This window comes from Gobio gobio, assembly GCF_949357685.1.
Source record: "Gobio gobio genome assembly, chromosome: 24".
In the NCBI taxonomy this organism is placed as follows: Eukaryota; Metazoa; Chordata; class Actinopteri; order Cypriniformes; family Gobionidae; genus Gobio; species Gobio gobio.
Genome location: NC_137120.1, coordinates 20,858,334 through 20,881,096, shown reverse-complemented (window position 1 = coordinate 20,881,096; position 22,763 = coordinate 20,858,334).

Sequence of the window (22,763 nt, the reverse complement as noted above, 5' to 3'; positions counted from 1 at the left end):
GCATTGTCACTATATGATAATTTAAATAAGCTGTATAACATCACTGATTTCTCCTGAATAGCAATCACATGTTGTCTGAAAAGTGTGCGCGCGCATCAGGTCAGAGTCCGACACGTCCCGCGCCGCACTTTATTTTCTCATGCAAGCGTTTCTGTTGCTTTCTTTGTCATGCACTGCATGGACTGTTCGGCTTCCATTGTTTAGTTAATGGTGGAAGCAGAGCTCTGCACTCACGTCCTGACTCCTGCTGTCACACATCGACGCAAATTAAGAAATACAGCTCTTATTAGCGTGCTGTCCTCCTGAAAGTACTGATACTAATACAATTCCATATCATACCGTTTGTAATAGCAGGGTATTGCGATCATTTTCTACTGGTATATTGTGCAACTCTATGTGTTTTTGTGTTTTTATCTGTGCATATGTGTTTTTATTTGTACAGAGGGGAAGGGAAGGAGGCCTTCACAGGGGAGAGTCTAGTTGACACAGTCTCTGCCAACACTTCAGGTCTGCATTGTGGTCATGTCTAGGAGCAGGTCCACCATCTGATCTGGATCCGGCAGACTAGTGTAAACCTTGGGATAAACAGAGGAATTCACAGATTCTGCAAGCGGTTCACATACTTTTTCTTGCAACTGTGTGTATATATATATATATATATATATATATATATATATATATATATATATATATATATATATATATATATATATATATATATATATATATATATATTGTTGGGGTAACAGCTTAGGACCCAGGACCAGTAGTGAAAAATGAAGACCAGAAGTCAGGAGTCAGATTAATTAAAGAAAATTTTACTGAAGAATAGTTTGCAGTTTCATCAGCAGAAGCCAGCTCAAGAGGAGTTCGTAGGCCGCGCTCCCTCTAACAGTCTCCCCGCCTCCGTCTAACGTACATACAATTTTCTGAACAGTTATACTGTTTTCAAGGTCTAGACACGTCATTACTGCCATGTGGAATGATTCTGATTGGTTCTAACAACATACAATGTAAGCAACTTTCCACACGTAGACAGATAGGAGTGTCACGGGTGACAAAACGCTGGGAAAAGCGGAACCTTTCTTTTTCTTTCCATGTTCCCCGAGGGGAATTATTTTGGTGTAACACCTCACTCCGGTTCCGGGTGCAGCAGAGACTTTGCCCTACCTAATTACTGCTGATGCACGGCAGGTGTGAGGGAGAGGGGAGCGGTGTTTGCACCGGCTTTCCGTTTCACAAGAGGAGGATAAAAGAGCCATTCAGAAGAGAAGAGAGGTGAAGTTCAGTTCAGTTCGGGTCAAGTCAAGTCAAGTCAAGTCAAGTCAAGTCAAGTCAAGTCAAGTCAAGTCAAGTCAAGTCAAGTCAAGTCAAGTCAAGTCAAGTCAAGTCAAGGTTGAGGTTGAGGTGGTGAAAGTCGACTGGTGTCCAGTTAATCAGCTGTTTGGCTGGGTCTCTGTCGTTGTGTCTTGGGGTAGAAGATCTCCTGGGTGAGCGCTCACGTTGGACGCTGTCGTTTAGAGCTGCTTGGAGAATATTACTGGATTGAACGGCTGCTTGGATCTGTGCCGGAAGAGGAAGAGAGAAAGATAAGTGAATTAATTACATCGTTGAATCAAATGTAAAGCTGGAAGAAAAGACTGTGAATGTGAAATTTACTATTGAGGAGGGCATCTGTTTCAGAGACGCTGGAGAAGAATTGAGAGTTGAATAACCCCATTCAAATGCATGGATGAAGCGAGGTTTCTGATCAGCCCTACTGTGTGAGTGATTTGCAGTTGTTTTGCCTTACCTGGTGCACGCTGAATTAATGCTGTGGATTTGTAGTGAACACGAGTGCTGTGTGATATACTGAGAAGAGCCTCCCAACGCCTGCTTCCATTCTTGTGAGACGATCTACTTGTCCATCTAAATTCCAGAATGAGACAACTGAACTGGTGAAGTTACGCTTTGTATTATCCTCTCTTCCACTGAGTATTGTCGTGAAGTAATCCCTCATTGAAGGCTCCGGTTAACCCTCTCTCTCTCTGAAATTACAAGCCTCGTGAAGAACCGTATGGCTGTGGAAAAGTCTGAACTGTGATACGTATTGATGGAGTTCTGCAGATGTGCAGCAACGCTGTGAAGTGAGTTTTAAAGTCACCATTCCCCTTTCACGTCCTGATAAGAGAATCTGCTGTTAAGAGGAGAAGCCTTACCTGTTCCCTACCGTCTGAGTCCTGCAGATGTGCAGCAACGCTGTGAAGTGAGTTTTAAAGTCACAATTCCCCTCTCACGTCCTGATAAGAGAATCTGCTATTGAGAAAGTGAACATTACCTGTTACTTACTGTTTGAGTCCTGCAGATGAGCAGCAACGCCGTGGAGTAAGCCTTCCTAGCCACCATCGCTCTATTGTCCCCCGAAGACAGTGGAACATAGTTCCAGCGGCTACTCTGGTCCAATAGCCTGAGAAGACAGGAGTTGCTCATTCTTTCCTCAAGTTGATTGTCATTCAATAAAGACTATTATTTTTTAACTCAATTACTTGCCTCCTCCTTTGTCCGTTTGTTGCGTGCCTGTGGTGTCGGCTCCTCACGGTGGTGTCTGGAGTCAGGGGCGGCTGGGCATTCGAGTCCGCCCCGGCCTGCACCGGTGACAGGAGCATATATCACTAAAAATGCGTAGACTTGATGTCGCCCAGATTAGTCTCCAGTGACCTCGGAGGTCACAGAAAAGCATCTAAAGGTCTGGCATCGCCTACAGGAAGGCCCATATCCAATACTGGATCTGCACAAATCATACAACGCACACACCTCCTATCCTATCCTCTATAATCCCTGTACCTAAGATCAGTAAACCCTCTTGCCTAAATGACTATCGTCCAGTGGCTCTCACATCTTTAGTCATGAAGGTCTTTGAGAGACTCATTAAAAACAACATTTGCTCCTCCATTCCTGACACTTTGGACCCTCTTCAGTTTGCCTATCGTCCCAATAGATCGACTGAAGATGCCATCTCTCACGTCCTTCACTCCTGCCTCACTCACATCGACAGCAAAAGTGGGAACTATGTCAGGCTGCTATTTATTGACTATAGCTCAGCCTTTAACACCATAGTTCCCATTAAGCTAACACACAAACTCCTGGATCTAGGCCTGAATTCTTCTCTCTGCCTCTGGATTGAAGATTTCCTCACTGGCAGACCCCAGGCGGTGAGAGTAGGCCAGTTCACCTCCACCTCCATCACCCTGAGTGTTGGAGCTCCACAGGGCTGTGTTCTGAGTCCCCTGCTCTACTCTCTCTACACCCATGACTGTTTGTCCACACACAGCTCCACCTCGATCATCAACTTTGCTGATGATACTGTTGTCCTGGGTCTCATCTCCAACAACAATGAGACGGCATACTTGGACGAAGTGGAGCAACTGACATCATGGTGCCAGGACAACTGTCTCTCTCTGAATGTTAACAAGACCAAAGAACTGATTGTGGACTTCAGGAAGAGACAGCATCGGTCATACTCCCCTCTCATGATCAGCGGGACACCGGTAGAGAGAGTGAGCAGCTTCAAATACCTGGGTGTGAACATCTCCGAGGATCTGACCTGGACTACACACATCCAGACACAGGTGAAAAAAGCCTGGCAAAGACTGTACCACCAGCTGAGGAAATTCAGGGTTTCACCAGCCATCCTGAAAACTTTCTATCGAGGGGCGATAGTAAGTGTCCTGACTCAGTGCATCACAGCGTGGTACGGGAACAGCACCAGTCACGACTGCAAAGCCCTGCAAAGAGTGGTGCGCTTATCCGAGCGCATCTCAGGCTCAGCTCTCCCGTCTCTGCAGGACACCTACACCAAACGCTGCAGAGGTAGAGCTACCAAAATCATCAGAGACATTAATCACCCTGCAAACTGTCACTTCACCCTGCTGCCATCTGGTAAGCGCTTCCGTAGCCTGATGGCAAAGACTGAAAGACTCAGGAGGAGTTTCTTCCCCCAGGCCATCAGACTCCTGAACTCAGTCACGTGACTTCACTTCACCCCGCACACGCATAAACATCAGTTTATACATTAACATCCACATACTGCCATTGCACTGCACTTTACTTTCCTATTGTTACTGCGTAACAACCTGTAATAAACCTTGCACATTATACTTCTTTATATATACATATATATATATATATCTTATGTTAACCACTTATTTTTAAGTCTACAGTTTATCTCACTTATCATATCCACTTATTTTTTATATTTTTTATATTTTTATATTTTTATTTTTATATTTTTATTTTTATCTTATTTCCTATTTTTATCTTTTACTTGATTTATTTATAATTCTACTTATGTTAATACTTTTTATTCTAATTTTATTCTATTTCTATTTTAATTTCTTGTAACTGTTATTTGCACTGTCCATGGAGCGGACCTGTTTACATTTCACTGCCAGTTGTATATTGTGTATATAACTGTGTATGTGACAAATAAAACTCTTGAATCTTGAATCTTGAATCAATACTCCAGAGAATACCAGTTTCCATCAAGGTCGGGACATCTTAACTAACTATCAACAAAGCACTTCTCCAAAACATGCTGATACTACATTTAGTACAGAAGTGACTTTATTCTATTCTATAAAGAAAGAAAAGTATATCAGAGGTACATTTCTCCCCAAAAGAGTCACATAGCTGTAACATAGATGACCCCGGGGGTCGCTTTAGGAAGACATACAGTTAACACATACTGAGCTCTTCTCACTTCAAACACCAAGGACATTTGCCTGTCAGCACGTCTTGACACAGACTCAGAGCAGCTCCTAAAGAATGTCGATTCAAAAGCACAGAGCAACTAAAACACTACAATATCCAAAATCACTCCTTGAATATAGAGAACTGATTTATCAAATGTAGGAAATTGTTATAACTTGATTATCATTAATTCTTATTTTAATATTGAACATAAAATCATTCTTGAAGGATGTGTCTGATGAAGAGACAAGTGATGTTTGGCTTGACCCTTGACCCTTCAATATAATAAAATAAAGATCATACAAAATGTCATTTTTTGCAAGTTGCAAGAAAAAGTATGTGAACCACTTACAGAATCTGTGAAGATGTGTATGTATATATACTATATATAAAACCCTCATATATACATCATGTAGCCAGGCACAATAATATGGAGACAGATTAGTCTCATTAATAATTCACGCAAAAAACAAGATGCACACATGTGTAGCCAATTTCACATGCATAAAACCAAATTCACGTGCGCAAATTAAAATTATACATTCATATAATCCATTTCACAAATGCAAAACACAATTCGTAGATTTACAACTGTGCAAAAAAAACTTCTGAATGTTTAAAATGTACACGCTCATCCTGTAATGTGAATGTGCAAATCGTCATTCACGTGTGAATTGCTTTGGATTTGTGCGTGTGTGTTTTTGAGACTTTCCTGGCAGCACTCTCCTCCCACCCGGATCAGTCGAACGCTTTAGCCAATCAGATTTAAGCTTATCAATCGGCCAATCATTATCGCGTGGGGGCGGGCCCGGGCCCACCTGCTGTTACGTCATTAGCTTTCGACCACAAGCAGAGGTAGGCTATGTGCAGTGTGATCGGTTCATTTCTGTGTTTACTGAAACGAAGAAATTACAGATCAGTTGAAGTGATAGTTTATTAAATATTAACAGATGTAAGCAACTGCTGTGGTAATCAGATGTCCCATATGAAGAGGAAAATTATGCTTGTTGTGTTGGATTTTAGCTGCAGGTACAGAGACGGACATCTCTCTCAGTTACAATCACATAAATGAGTGCAAAACAATCATCTGAGTGGCGAATCCCACTTAGCACTAACCTCATCGAGATTTATTTTTATGAGCACTCATTGTTTAGTGATAGATATTATGCCATTTGTGCAACAGTATACAGTGTTAAAGTATTATTGTTCCCCTGTATTTTCAGTTTCTTTATTCTCTTTTATACTTTGTATTAATGTCTTAATCTATTCAATACACATGTTATTTCATGTTCTGAGCTGTATTGTGATCTCAAGGTTTTTAATGTCACAGGAAAATGTTGTGAAGCATAAATTTTACTTTGCCTGGCAAAAAAAAAAAAGCAGTTTTTATGCTGATCAGACAAAGATCAAAGATGCAATTAACATCATGCAACTAAGATTACTCAGTAAACTATATTCAATTATTTTACCAGCACTTCATCTCCTGCTTCCTGCTCTTCATCTGCCTGTACCTATTATACTACGTGCTGCTGACTGTTTTAAATATCAAACCAAAATCTGTTATCTGTTCTGACAGCGAGAGGTCTAGATTAAACACATTTAATTTGTTAACTTTTCACCTGATGTATTGCACTTAAATGTATCATTTGGCCATAAATATTGATTTACTTATCAATCTACTATATATATATATATATATATATATATATATATATATATATATATATATATATATATATATATACATATATCTGTAATACATGTTGTCCTTCTTCATACTTTTTATTCATACTTGATATTGTAAGTTCATCATTTAGTCACCCTCAAGTTGTTCCAAACCTGTATGAATTTCTTTGTTCTGCTGTACAAAAAGGAGGATATTTGGAAGAATGTTTGAAACAAAGCAGATATAGCAACCATTGATAGGATTGATAGAAGTTTTGGGTGAATTTTTTGGGTTTAATCATGGCCAAGTCATTTCATATTGGTTTTATTCCCAAAGGATTCAGAAACTTTCAAATTAATAAAACATATACATCAACTGTAGCAAATATCTTTGAATCTTTTAATTCTGAGTTGCAAGAACGCTTAATAATGCATAGCAGGGCTTTATTCCTTGAGTGTGTACATTAATACAGTAACAATGCATGACTTTAAACCTCTTGTTGAAACAACAGTCAAAATGGATGGCTTGCAACATGAGTGTTTTGAAAGAATTACAGTAGGAATGGTAAGGTCAAGGTACTGGTTGTCTCTGCAACTTCATACATCATCTGTCTTGTAAATCTGAAACAATAAAACTGTATACATGCAGCTTAAAACAAAGCATAGATGAAACATACATGGTCTCCAATGTATGCACTTCATTCCATAAATGATCATCATCAGTTGAATGTGTGGTGGACATGACATTCGGGTATAAACACACTGCTGTGACTGCTCTTTCCTAATTAAATAATAGAACAAGACCAAGTGAAAAATATGCAAAAACTTTATACTTTTCATAATAGTCTATTTATATACACCATCTCTCATCATTCAAACCATTGTTATGCTTTCTATGGAGACAATCCTAGCATTGTATGGTGTGCATATGAATAATTCTTTATGAAGTAAACATAAGAATCCATCAATAGGCTACAAAAATGTTTATTTTCACACAGCAGTTAATAAACTATCACTTCAACTGATCTGTAACATCTTCGTTTCAGTAAACACAGAAATGAACCGATCACACTGCACATAGCCTACCTCTGCTTGTGGTCGAAAGGAAGCTGAAGACGTAACAGCAGGTGGGGGCCCGCCCCCACGCGATAATGATTGGCCGATTGATAAGCTTAAATCTGATTGGCTAAAGCGCTCGACTGATCCGGGTGGGAGGAGAGTGCTGCCAGGAAAGCAGGGGCGAGGCTACATAAGGGCCAGGGTGGCACTGGCCCACTCAGATTGACGGCTGGCCCACCCAATCAGAACAGACAAAAAAAATTTAAAATTGGGATAGCAGAAAAGAATATGCCTATGTGACAACACTAATCACTTAAACACGTACAAAAATTTTTAATTAAAAAATAATTACTGTAGAGCAAAAACATTTTCATATAACTGCCTTATTGCAACAGCCAATCAATAAGCTTAGTAGTAATGTTTAGCCAATCGCGTATTTTTAGGGGGATGGGAAGATGAGTTTACGTCTGCAAGTGAAATAAACTTTTAACACGGCGCATAACACGAGAGCATGTCGAAACAGACATCTTTAATTAAATATTTTTAAAAACCAAGAACAGAACCTGAAACATTTGATGACGATGACAGTACAGACACCTCAACTGACCAGCAGTCCACCACATCATCTCTTCCACCCACCAGCACCTCCTCCTCTCAACCCGGGCTAATCGTTGAGAAAGGAAACATACCAACTGATTTATCCACACTTGATGAACCACCTGCTCAGCCCCATTTACGCGAGTTTCCGCGCACAATAATAAACGGCAAGTCTAGAAATTTTGCTGCTAAGTGGTACACAAAGTTCCCATTTCTAGAGTACAGCATAAAAGACGATGCCGTGTACTGCAAGATGTGTCGTCATTTTAATGACACTATGTTTGAGGGAGTGTTTAAAGATGGGTACCGTGATTGGAAGCACATCACGCAGGCTTGTGAGCGGCACCAAATGAGTAAGCAACATCTGATCGCTCTCGAAAAGTATAACGCCTATAGAGCCTGTCAGAAATCTGGCCGTGGCACAGTAGTGAACCAGATGAGTCACGATGCATTCGTACAACGAAATCGGGAACATTTAAAGGTAATTTTGGACATTGTGTTGTTTTGCGCCAAACAGAACATACCACTTCGTGATCACAAAGAGAGTGAAGATGCTTTGAACCGAGGCAACTTTTTAGAACTGCTCAAGTTCATTTCCAAATATGATCCCCAGATAAGGGCCCGACTTGAGGACATGCCTAAAAACGCCACTTTAATTAGCTCTGATACGCAGAATGATTTGCTGGAGGCGGCCGCTGTTTTACTACTGCGTAAAATTAAAGGAGAATTAAATGAAACGCCAGGCACTTACTTTGCACTGATTGCTGACGAGTACAAAGATGAATCAAAACAAGAACTGATTGCGGTGTGTATCCGATATATTCACCCGGGAATGATAAAGGAAAGAGCTGTTGGTTTTGTGGCCACCGCAGACATGACTGCAGCTGGCATCTCAAAAAAGATTCTCAAAGTCATTGAGCCACTACAGCTTGACCCGTCTCTGTGTGTAGGATTCAGCTTCGATGGGGCCTCCGTTATGTAAGGAAATAAGGGAGGAGTGCATGTTCTTTTGAAACAGAGAAAGTTTATGTGCACTGTAGTTCTCATCGCCTAAACTTGGTTCTGGCATCAGCATCAAAAGTTTCCATTCAAGTAAGCACATTTTTTGATACACTGAATTCTTTATATACATTCATGACGGGAAGCATCCGACACGCCAGGTTTATGGAAATACAGAAACAACTTCATCCAAGTCGACAGTGTCTTGAGCTTGAACGATCCATTGACATTCGATGGAGCTCTAAATCAGGATCCGTAAGCAAGGTGCTTATTTTATTTGATTGCATTTTAGAATTACTTGCTGAATGCACTGGAAGTAGCCACAGCCATACAAAAATGGAAGCACAGGGTCTTCTACAACAGATCCAAATGAAGAGGTTTCTTTTTTTGTTAGTCACATTTGGGAAACTTTTTGAGTGCAGTGATTTTGCCACAAAAGGACTGCAAAGCCAGACTCTGTGCGTTTCTGACTGTATTCACCTTGTTGATGGCCTGAAAGATGCATTTTCTGTCTTAAGAGAGAATTTACAGTGCGACTTTGAGAAAGTGCCGAAACTCACAGATGAGTTAATGACTAAACATGAAATTACAAACTTGGATGTTACCTACAGACAAAGGAAGTTGCCTGCTAGGCTCAATGACTCCGTGGGTGTGTCAAATATTGGAAGAAATACGATTGTGAGGAACAATGATGACTTGCGGTGCTTATGGAATGAGATACTTGACCGCCAGCTGACCGAGCTAAGGAGCCGTTTTCATGAAGACCAGTATGGGATAATGAAAGCAGCAGTGGCATGTCAACCACAGTCCAGGACATTTGCTGACAAACACTTGCTTGAATCAACAAGTCAACATTATGGCATAAAGATCGCGGAAGCTTAGCTGACTGTCTTTACACATCAGATGCGAAGGAAAGCTGAGGGAGGACAGATGTTCCCGTCACTAATGGGAGTCTTAGACTGTTGCCCTTCCGATATATTTCCAAACATGAATGAACTTCTACGAATAATAATCACCCTCCCTATGACTTCATGTAGTGCTGAGCGCCTATTCTCCACTACTGGCAGGATTAAAACATCAATTCGATCATCAATGGCAACTTCTCGGCTAAAGCACCTCGTCATACTTTCTCATGAGCGTGAGATTACGGTCATTGGATTATGATGAAATTATTGCAAATTACAACGCAAAGCCAAGACGTCTACGTTTTGTTTAAGATGACTTGTCTGAGCTCCAAAAAAATCAATTCAGTAAGACAACATTTATTTCCCTAATTGGAGAATGTTTATTTGTGTTAGAAATTGCTTATGAATATTAGATTGTTAACGTAGATGAATTTAAAAGTAAATTGTGGGTTCTTTGGGGATGCTGCTGGTGCTGTACTGCATATTCACATTTACCTTTATATTATGTACTTGTACCAATAATCTCTCTCTCTCTCTCTCTCTCTCTCCCTCTCTCTCAGCAACCTGTCTGCTCTGGAGCCAGATGTTAGTATGCTGCTTGCCACAATATGCAGATTTTCTCCAACAAACATACATGATCTTTGTTTATTTTTATTGTTCTCTTAGATTTTATTAGAAATACATTGATGTTCTATTAGTGTCATATATATTGCATTAGCTTTATCATTTTATAAAATAGATTACTTCAAATTCTCACAGGTTAAGCTGCAAATACATGTTTGACAACAGTTATACTGAGTTGCATTAGTTGACAAGAACTGGTTATTCCATTTTAAAATGATCCCAATTACTGAACACTGTTGTCTTGTTACAGTGGTCATATAGCAGCACAATATCTATATTTGTCTTCCTTGCAATAGGCTTTATAGCTGCTTGTTATAAATTAATTTTGTATATACATGAATTTGTTGGCAAAAAATAAATCATATATAGCTTATATTTACTGTCAAGTGATTTTATCCCATATTGTTAAATTTGTGTAATTTGAGAGTATTGAGGTCCACCCTATTCCACCAAGGTCCACTCAGTTAAAAATTTCTGGCCTCGCCACTGCAGGAAAGTCTCAAAAACACACACGCACAAATCCAAAGCAATTCACACGTGAATGACGATTTGCACATTCACATTACAAGATGAACGTGTACATTTTAAACATTCAGAAGTTTTTGTGCACTGTTGTAAATCTACGAATTGTGTTTTGCATTTGTGAAATGGATTTTATGAATGTATAATTTTAATTTGCGCACGTGAATTTGGTTTTATGCATGTGAAATTGGCTACACATGTGTGCATCTTGTTTTTTGCGTGAATTATTAATGAGACTAATCTGTCTCCATACAATAAAGTCAAGATTTCTCATATTTCTTTAAAACGTTATTCAAAGCACTTCTCATCATATTTTAATTAGAAGTAATTAAGTGGATCTCTGAACAAGTTGTGCAACTTTAGCAAACCAAAATGAAACTACCAAATTATAAACTCTCTGTGTTATAATTGCAAGCTAAATTCAACAGTGATCCATTTTACTGCATAATATAGTACATAAAGTGTTAATCAGCTACTAAGTACACAAACCCTCTTTGAAACTACCTGAGAAATGTGTTATTAGTGGTGCCTGCAAGCATCTCTATTACCATTGCTCATAAGTATTCAGTTCCCTTTCGTTCAGTCACTACGACGTACGTTAGTGACTAAAGAATGGGGGTTTCGCTTAGAAGCCAATCATCTTCGAGTATTCAACAGCGCCCAATGGCAGTGCCAATGCCATGGGCATGCGGAATTTGCATGCGTAACTCCACCCCACCTCGTGGGTATATCAAGAAGTACGCTGGCAACATCGCATTATGTTTCTGCTTTGGAGCCAAGAGGATCTCTTCACTCCTTCAAGCCTGATCTGAGTCTTCGACAGCTTTTCGAGACGAACAGCTTTCCAGAGGCGTTGGTGTTACGGCGCGTTCCAGTGATCATCATACTGCCTGCCTGCTGATCTGCGCAGTGGTCCGCTAGACAGCTGGTGTGTGGTCCCTGGGCGCTTCGGCGTTCTCTGCGAGGCTTCCTCTCCTAAAAGAGCTTACACGTGACGCGTCCTTTTCAGGATGTCTCGTCCGTGTACTTCTGGGTGTGGTCGATCGTTATCTCCCTCTGATGGGCACACACACTGCCTGGTATGTTTGGGCTTTCAACATACCCAGGCAGCGTTTGTGGATGAGTCATGTTCCCACTGCGGGGACATGACCATCGCGGTGTTGCGGTCAAGACTCCATGACCTTCGTAATGAAGTGAGAGTCCCCTCTACCACACCCCGATCTACTGAGTCCCAGAGGCCCAGTACTTCGGCTGGTGGTCAGGGTGACCTGACGGTTACGGTGTGGAACAAAGCCCCGACGCTCATGCCTCGGGCCACACCCCCGTCTTGCACACTGCAACCCGCGAGCGTTCAGATGCAGATCGCGGGGTCGGCTCCGGCCCCCCCGCGTGTCTCGTTTGGCGCTCCAGAGGAAGATGCGATGTCGATCACCGCATCACAAGGTGGGCTCGAGTCCTCTGAGGATGATGACTCGGATGTGCTGCCGCCTTCGGGCGCGCCAGCATTGCCCGAGTCGGACCCAGAGCTGACAGCCATGTTGTCTCGGGCAGCCGCGAGCCTAGGGATAGAGTGGAACCCTCCACCCTGTCCCGAACGCTCAAGGCTCGACGATTGGTTTTTGGGAGCCCGCGCTGACAACAGTCAGTCCCCGCCCCCAATACCTTTCTTTCCCGAGCTGCATGAGGAACTTGCGCGGTCCTGGAAGTCCCCGTTGTCTTCCCGTGACCGTTCGGCGACTTCCTCCGCTTTCTCCGTCCTCGATGGGGCGGCAGCTAAAGGGTACACTGGGGTCCCTCCAGTTGAACGTTCTGTTGCGATGCAACTGTGTCCTCAGAGCGCTTCAACCTGGCGTGGTGATCCTAAGCACCCCTCCAAAGCCTGTCGATTCACATCAACCTTGGTGGCGAAATCGCACAGAGCCGCGGGGCAGGCTGCCGCTTCGCTGCATGCCATGGCGATCCTTCAGGTCTACCAGGCCAGGATCCTCAAGGACATGCACGAGGCCGGAGTTGATCCGGGGCTCTTAAATGAGCTGCGTGCCGCCACCGACCTCGCTCTCCGGGCGACGAAGGTGACCGCACGCTCCCTGGGTCAAGTGATGTCCACAAATGTGGTCCAGGAGCGTCACCTGTGGCTGAACCTGGCTGATATGCGGGACACCGAGCGGACCCGGTTCCTCGATGCCCCCATATCCCAGGCCTGCCTCTTTGGCAGGGCGGTTGAGGACTTTGCCCAACAGTTCTCAATCGCCCAGAAGCAGACTGAGGCTATCAAACACGTACTGCCCCGGCGGCCAGCTGCTGCCTCCACCCAGCCGCCGGCACAGTCGCCTCAGTCTGCTCCACGCCGAGGACGCCCTCCTAAGGCTCCCGCCCCTCCCACCCGGTCCAAGCAGCAGCCTTCACCCGGGCCGGGTAGCGGAGGAAGCCGTAGGAAGGCGTCCAAGTCCCCTCAGGCCGCCCCGCGCCCCGCTAAACGCCAGGCCAAGCGGCGCTCCTGAGACGGACGGCTCAGGGATGGGAAATTCTTTCGAGGAGATGGTAGCAGGACCACTCCTTCCCCCGGTGGAGGGCCGGGGGAGAATCCTTTGTTCAGCTGCTGGCCCCCGGGTCAGCAGCACCCTATTTTGGTCAAAGAAAGAATTAACACTCCCATTCCTGAGCCCACAGAGTCCGGTGATGACGGTGCGCGCCACCCACGGGTCCCGCCACTCGCATCCCACTCTGTCGCCAGCCTCCTGGCAGAGCAGACCCCATTGGAACGTGCGTCCTTCCCTGGTCTCCTCTGTCAGGACGCAGCTGTCAACCGTGCCCCCGCACCGGGACGCCCCACAGCCTCCCATGTCCGGGCCGGTGACGCTGCATCGCTGCAAGCCCACACCGGGTACGTCTGTACTCCGTATGACCCCGCTGGTGCAGTTTCTGGATGTCTGGCTTCAGCTTCCAGGGCTGTCCCGCTGGGTCGCGCGGACCGTCAGGCGCGGCTACGCGATTCAGTTCGCGCAGGTTCCTCCCTGCTTCCGGGGAGTCCGTTCCACCATGATCGGGGCCAACGCCCCCGTCATGCGAGCGGAGATTGCCACCCTACTGGCGAAGGGTGCGATCGAACCTGTCCCTCCAGCCGAGATGAATTACGGGTTTTACAGCCCGTACTTCATTGTACCCAAAAAGGCCGGTGGGCTACGGCCAATCCTGGACCTGCGCGTCTTGAACCGTTACCTTCACCGGTTTCCGTTCAAGATGTTGACAGCGAAACGCCTTTTCGAATGCGTTCGTCCACACGATTGGTTTGCAGCGATCGACCTGAAGGACGCCTACTTCCATGTCTCCATTCTACCTCGACACAGACCGTTCCTACGGTTTGCTTTCGAGGGGCGGGCATATCAGTACGCAGTTCTACCATTCGGGCTATCTCTGTCCCCTCGCGTCTTTACGAAGATTGCCGAGGCAGCCCTTGCGCCCCTTCGGCAGCACGGGGTTCGCATCCTGAATTACCTCGACGACTGGCTCATACTGGGTCACTCTCGAGAGCAGGTTTGCGGACACAGAGATTTGGTGCTCCATCACCTAGCCCGTCTGGGCCTTCGGGTCAACTGGGAGAAGAGCAAACTTTGCCCCGCGCAGAGGATCTCTTTTCTCGGTATGGATATCGACTCGGTCGCCATGTGCGCGCAGCTTTCGAGCGCGCGCTGCGCGCAGTCTCTGCTGACTTCCCTTCGTCAAATCGAGGGCAAGAGTGCGGTTCCACTGAAACTGTTTCAGAGGCTCCTGGGGCATATGGCATCTGCAGCCGCGGTAACGCCGCTCGGATTGCTTCATATGAGACCGCTTCAGCACTGGCTACGCGATCGAGTCCCGAGATGGGCATGGTGGTCTGGCACGCTCCGGGTACAAGTGACTCGGGCCTGCTTACAGACACTCACCCCGTGGTCGAACCTCAGCTTTCTACGGACCGGAGTGTCCTTAGAACGAGTTTCCAGGCATGTTGTTGTGACAACAGATGCATCATCCATGGGCTGGGGTGCCATGTGCAATGGACAAGCAGCCGCGGGCTCCTGGACAGGACCCCAGCGCCTTCTGCATGTCAATTGCCTCGAGTTACTGGCAGTACGGTTCGCCCTGCACCGCTTCCGAGCGTTGCTGAGGGGTCAACATGTACTAGTCAGGACAGACAACACGGCCGTAGTAGCGTACATCAACCACCAGGGCGGTCTACGCTCCCACCGTACGTCTCAACTCGCCCGCCATCTCGTTTTGTGGAGTCAGGAGCGCCTGAGGTCCCTTCGTACTGTCCACATCCCGGGAGACCTGAACCGTGCAGCCGACGAGCTCTCACGGATTCAGCCTCTCCCCGGAGAGTGGAGACTCCACCCCCAGACGGTCCAGCTGATATGGGAACGGTTCGGCGATGCACAGGTAGATCTGTTTGCCTCCCAGGACTCTTCCCATTGCTCCCTGTATTATTCCCTGACCGAGGGCACCCTCGGCACGGATGCACTGGCGCACAGCTGGCCGTCAGGGCTACGCAAGTATGCGTTTCCCCCAGTGAGCCTTCTTGCACGGGTACTGTGCAAGATCAGGGAGGACAAGGAGCAGGTCATGTTGGTCGCCCCGTATTGGCACGGCCAGACCTGGTTCCCAGAACTTTTACTCCTTGCGACAGCCCCTCCCTGGCCTATTCCTCTGAGACCGGACCTCCTCACTCAGAGACGGGGCACCTTTTGGCACCCGCGTCCAGCGCTCTGGAAGCTCCACGTGTGGCTTCTGGACGGGACGCGGCAGGTTTGAGTAGCCTTCCACCTGCGGTGGTCGCTACCATCACTTCCGCTAGAGCTGAGTCTACGCGACGCCTCTATGCGTTGAAGTGGAACCTCTTCGTCACATGGTGCTCTTCCCGCCAAGAAGACCCCTGGAAATGCCTGATCGGGTCCGTGCTATCGTTTCTCCAGGAGGGGGTGGAGCGAAGGCTGTCTCCCTCCACCCTTAAAGTATATGTGGCCGCAATATCTGCCTACCACGATCTCCTGGGGGACAAAAAGGTAAGTCAGCACGACCTGATCATCAGGTTCCTGAGGGGGGCGAGGAGACTGAATCCTCCTCGCTCTCCTCTCGTTCCCTCTTGGGACCTCTCAGTAGTCTTAAGTGCTCTGCAGAGGCCTCCCTTTGAGCCTTTGCGGTCGGCTGAGATTAAGTTCTTGTCTATGAAGACGGCTCTGCTGACCGCATTGGCCTCGCTTAAGAGGGTCGGGGACCTGCAAGCATTTTCGGTTGACGAAGCGTGCCTTGAGTTTGGGCCGGCCAACTCTCACGTGATCCTGAGACCCCGGCCCGGATATGTGCCCAAGGTTCCTACCACTCCGTTCCGAGATCAGGTGGTGAACCTGCAAGCGCTGCCTTTGGAGGAGGCAGACCCAGCCTTGGCATTGCTCTGTCCAGTACGCGCTCTCCGCGCCTACGTAGACATGACGCGGTGTTTCAGGACCTCAGACCAGCTCTTTGTCTGTTATGGTGGAGAGCGGAAGGGAAGTGCTCTCTCAAAGCAGAGGTTGTCTCACTGGATAGTGGACACCATTGTTTTGGCGTACCAGCAGCAAGGCCGACCATGTCCCCTTGGTGTGAGGGCACACTCCACCCGGAGTGTGGCCTCCTCTTGGGCTCTAGCGCATAGCGCCTCGCTAACAGACATCTGCAGAGCTGCAGGCTGGGCGACACCCAACACATTCGCCAGATTCTACAATCTCCGAGTGGAGCCAGTGTCCAACTATGTACTCGCCCCTACGGGTGGCCGGTAATGGGCCAGGCTCAGGTGTCTTCGCTTGCTCGCCATTCCACTCCTAGGACTGGATACGTGCGATATTTTTCCTCAGGTGAGCTCCCCGAGAGCCCTGAGCTCCTCCAGCACTGCTTACGCCGACATCAGTTCAGTCTGCCCTTTCGAGCCCAGACCCTCATGTCCGGCCAGGTGCTCCGTGTGCATGGTTCCCTCCGGCGACCCCCACACAAGTATTTCCACCGTAAGCCTCCTCAGTGAGCAGGTGTCTTTCCCTTGGCAAGTCCCTGCCACCCCTAGGGTTAAAAATCCACCTTCGGCTGGTACCCTAGTGATCTTCCATATGCAGCCCTCAGCGGGTCATATGTGTATTCTCTAAGCCCTCCCTACGGTAGGCATCTTGGCATTCCCTCACTGGGATATGCTTCCCAGTGTACCTTGGTAATCCTGTGATAAGTGGGAGTCCTTCGTCCGTACTAGTCTTACGACAGGGTACTCACACTTACGCAGGGCACTGGACGACAGCTGAGTGGCGTTGTTGTATTGGAACCCCCATTCGTTAGTCACTAACGTACGTCGTAGTGACTGAACGAAAGGGAACGTCTCGGTTACGTATGTAACCCTCGTTCCCTGAGGAGGGAACGGAGACGTACGTTTCCTTTGCCACGTCAGCTGTGCTGCCTGGAACGCGGAGTTCAGTCTTGGCTCCTGCAGCAGTAACATAATGCGATGTTGCCAGCGTACTTCCTGATATACCCACGAGGTGGGGCGGAGTTACGCATGCAAATTCCGCATGCCCATGGCATTGGCACTGCCATTGGGCGCTGTTGAATACTCGAAGATGATTGGCTTCTAAGCGAAACCCCCATTCGTTAGTCACTAACGTACGTCTCCGTTCCCTCCTCAGGGAACGAGGTTTACATACGTAACCGAGACGTTTTTCCTCATGAATCATTTCACATTATGCACATGAATGATTCCTCAAATTGTGCAGACTGTTGAGGACTTTTCTCAGAGATTTAGACTTACAGCTAATGTCAAAAACAGGCACGTTTAGCATGTGACATGCAGTGGAGTATGCAGAAAGTGGATAATGGGTGGGCCTTACCCCTTAATTTGGAAGAAATCTGATTGAAACATTGCAACACAGCTAAAAGTATTCCTCATATGTTGGACCTTTTATTGTCTGTTTTCTTTTAATATAGTCTACTTCTACATTTTGATGCCTTCTCAAGCCCCCGTACGAGCTGTGTTTGTGATGTTTGAGCGCGACGCACGGAAGGACCGTTTGCAAGGTTACTTTACTTTTTTTAAATTCCGCTAGGTGCTACTAGTGTCGCAGAAACAAAATACTGTAAGTACTAAGCTCTGTGCGATCAAGTGTGAGTGGCTGCAACGTGAAAAAATTGAAAACAAAAACAAAGCAGGAGAGAGATCCAACCTGAGTCCTGAACTCTATCATGAAGAGAAATCACAAGGTCTAAGTCCTGTATCGACAACCTGCCATTGCTAATACAGTACATGTGGCTTACATTTCAGAAAACCACTTGCTCACAAATATTGCATTGCCATGCCACGACGGGCCAGACTAAAAATCAACCCATAGTTTGGCTGATGTCTGTTCTTAACAAGTTGGCTGGGTTGTAGCGTGGCCACATAATGGGGGAATATTTATACTGCTGTGAATTATTTTAATTATTCATATTATACAGCTGTTTTTGTATATTGATTTTCCCTTGTGGTATATTGCCCGGAAATGTGTTTGTGTTCCCGTTTTTACTCACGCGAGACTTCTGTCGGGAAGATCCAGGGAATCGCCGTGACGTCATGGACAGCTGATCCGATAAAAGCTGGTCACATCCAATAAAAGAAGCCGGCTTACCAGCGTTCGAAAGAGGACGCTCTCATTTCACTGTGGATTATGCGATCGATCGCTCTACACTACTGGGTTGTCATTGTCTGTGACTGATTATCTCTTTGAGGAAATAACACTTGTTGGATTATTTCACCTTTGGGATTCTGAACAGGACAGCGCTGTACTTCATCGTGCTCCCGGACTAAAAGCCTTACGCAGGGAACTACACTGCCACCAAAATGGTCGCATATGCAACCTTTTGAAATGCCATGGCGACCCTAATTTCTACGGGGTCGCAAATGTATCACTGATTATTTTTGTACCTACCTTATGTTTTAGGCAATATGCTATGATTTACTATGAGCATTTATTAACCCTTGTGTTATGTTGCGGGTCAATTTGACCCGTTTTGATTTTTAAGTTGTCAGAAATATCAGTTAACCTATGTTTTTTTTCTTTAAATTTTGTGACTTTTTCTCATTTAGGGTCATGAACATGCATGCAAAGTTTCAACACGCTGATGGGTTTTGACATATACACACACATTTACTGTTACGTTCGTGATGTTCACGGGTCAATTTGACCCGCATATTTTAATGTTCTAAGGCAATTGTAGAGACCCAAAATAATAACATTTCTTGGTTATAGTTTGTTATTTTAGTCTTTTACTAACCTATGAAGCTAAAAAAATTAGCTTTTCCCCATTTTTTCAATACAGAAATATTTTTTGTATGCCACAAATGGTAAAAATTAGCTATAATTTCTTTTTTCAATCTATCTGAAATACTATCTAACCCACATTGTTTTTCTTGAAATTGTGTGACCTTTTCTCATTTAGGGTCATTAACATGCATGCAAAGTTTCAACATGATAATGCGTTGTGAAATGTGATTATCAAAATTTTATACACTCTTGCTGTTTGTGGGTCAATTTGACCCGTATAGGACAGCTGTTCAAAAGCAACTGTACAGACACAAAATACAAAACACTTTGTGCATCTCAGAGCTCTTCAACTATTAACAACTTCATGAAGCAGTGTTTTGAAATCAGCCATCACTGTATAAATCATAAAAGTAAAGTTTAAAACAAGTTATAGAAGTTTATGAACATGAAAATATATAACATATATATTTTTATATTTTATATAAAATATACATTTTACAAAACATGTTAAATTCTAAAACCTCATGAAAATCAAAGCTAAATATCTGAAATTCTGTACCAAATTTTAGGTTGATATCTCAAAAAAAAAAAACGTTTTTGTGCGCAGTACCAACATTTTCCACTAGATGACATGTAGACTCTTGGATTTCCATATATGGTTTGAGTGATCTGAACGTTATATTTTCATACTTTTCAAAATATCTTTGAAGTAGACATCCTATTGAGAAGTAGTTTGGGCAGTAATGTTAATATTTGATTTGAATTCAATCTCTAAAATGCATATAAAAAAAACATATGGACAGGGTCAAAACGTGCGTCATAGTTTGGTACCGCATCACAAATGACAAATCTATCGCTATTTATCTCCTGCTCTGTCATCTCTTTTGAAAATCAGTCACCAAATATGAAAATTAGAGTCTGAAAGCTTTCAAATGCTATATAGTTGGTCAAGATTACTTTAGGTTTAGACTAAGATAGTATTGTTCTAAATGTATAAATGCAAGTGTCCTAAGGGCCAATCTTAAAAATAAAAATGGTTAAAAGTATTTTTTTAAATCGTAAATTCAGATTATTATTCTTTGTAATGTGTGAAAAGTATTGATATTAAAAGTTAATTGTTTGTACCTGATTTTATGTGCTTTTTCATAGTGTGAGTTTTGGGGAATTGTATTGAATCCAATTAGGGTCAATTTGACCCGGACCATAAGGGGTGTAAGCAGAAATCCAACAGTGCACAAGGGTTAATACAGATATGTGTATTTTAAGAATACGTTTTATAACGTGCTCTGAGCATTCAACACATCAAGTTGGCTTCAACCCTGCGACCCCCGCCCCCTCCCGAAATGGTGTAGGCGAGGCGTAGCCTAACATTGATTTAAAAAAATATACCTCTCGTCAAGACACACGCAGCAATCGCATATATATCTCAACATAGCCTACAATCTGTACGTGTTGACATGAAGCGGACAATTGACTCCTATTTTAAGATGGGAAGTTCAAGTGTAACAGAACCATCACTTGATGTCAATGCGACATGTCAAACGGAGCCTGTGAGTGAGAATGATGAGGCTGAGAAGGATTCGTCAGGGAAAGCACACGCGGGAAAAATGAAACGGACATTTGAATTTCGACACCAGTGGCTCGAAGAATACCAGTGGTTAAGGTACCAAGACGGAGCAATGCACTGTGTGTACTGTAAATTATGTGGGCCTTCAATTGCAGGACTTTCCAAATTTGTAACTGCGTCAAAACAATTCAAACACGAATCATTGAAGCTTCACAATGACAGTATGAAGCACGCGAAGTGTAGAGACAGGTACATATCCCGTGACGCAGCAGCACTCCCCACTGCATTTCAGCGTCAAGATTTAGCAAACCGAGCAAGTGAGGAATCTGAATTGATAATTAAGTTCAATGTAGCTTATAATATAGCCAAAGAGGAAATGCCTTTCACCAAATTTAAATCGCAAATTATTCTTTTGAAGAAGAACGGGGTGGCCATTAATCCAACATACGCTAACCACAAATCATGTGCTGAATTTATTGGAGTAATCTCAGACACTCTCAAGCAAAAGACCTGTGCCAAAATTTCTTTGACCCAGTACTGGTCATTCATGATAGACGGCAATACCGACGTCTCCACGAAAGAGTGTGAAATTGTTTATGCTCGAGTCATTGAAAAGGGAAGACCTTCCAACATCCTCATTGGCCATATTGAGGTTCAAAATGCCCATGCAAAAGGTAATTTTCATTACTCATATACATTGATTTATGTAGGCCTACTGTACAATTCTAAAAAGCAGTAAAAACACACAAAAAAATGTATCTAAGGTATTTATGCTGCAACCAAGGCAGCCTTTTCTGGTCTTGGGGCACAATGTGTGGACTGGCTTGACAAGACAGTATCTTTAGGGGCAGACGGTGCTTCTGTTAACCTGGGCCACAAAAGTGGAGTGATAGCCCTCCTACAAGCAGATGCTGGAGACTTTATCATCCCGTTTCACTGTATGCCTCACTGGTACACTGTTATACAATTGTGTTTTACAAAATGATTATTAAATAATTTCCTTTGCATTATTTTAGGTCTGACAACACCACATCTTTTTTGTTATTTTGACCAGCTGTCATTTTGTGCAAATAAATGCTCTGAATGTTATTTATTTTGACTTTGAGAAATGTTGTCAGAAGTTTATGGAACAAAACAAGATTGTTCATATTACCGAAACACATACCTATCAACAGTAAAAAAGAGAAACATTGTTTTTGCAGTGGTCTTTTAATTTTTTCAGTAGCTGTATATATATTTTTGGTGCTGTAATTTTTTTTTTTTTAATAAAATGTTTTATTAGGGTCAGTTTTGTATTATTGCTTGTTATTTTCTATTATTATTACTATTAGTATATTATCATATCATAGATTGTATCGCTAGAGTATAGCATATCATTGTAATATGTACAGATGTTGTAACTGGCATAGCGAAAGTAAGTTAAAACTTATTCTGACATTATATACTATTCTGTCTACAGATTGGAGCTGGGGTTGCTAGCTGTACAGCGGGAGATCCCAATGATAGGGCAGGTGTATGACCTGCTAAACTTGGTCTGGAAAACATACCATTTTAGCTCCAAATTTATGAGGGAACTCAGGGAGCTGGGAACAGACATCGGGGTCAATGTGAATGCTCCAAGTGGAGTGAAGGGGACTAGGTGGCTGCCCCATGTGTCCAGGTCTCTGGAAACATTCCTCAAACAAGGAAAAGACCGCGCTCTCCAAAGCCCAGGAGAGGTTACTGCTGTTTATTTGCATATGGACCACCTGGCAGGTGCCTCAGCCAATGCGGAAATTGCTGGAAGAGCCAAAAAGGTAATACTTTTCA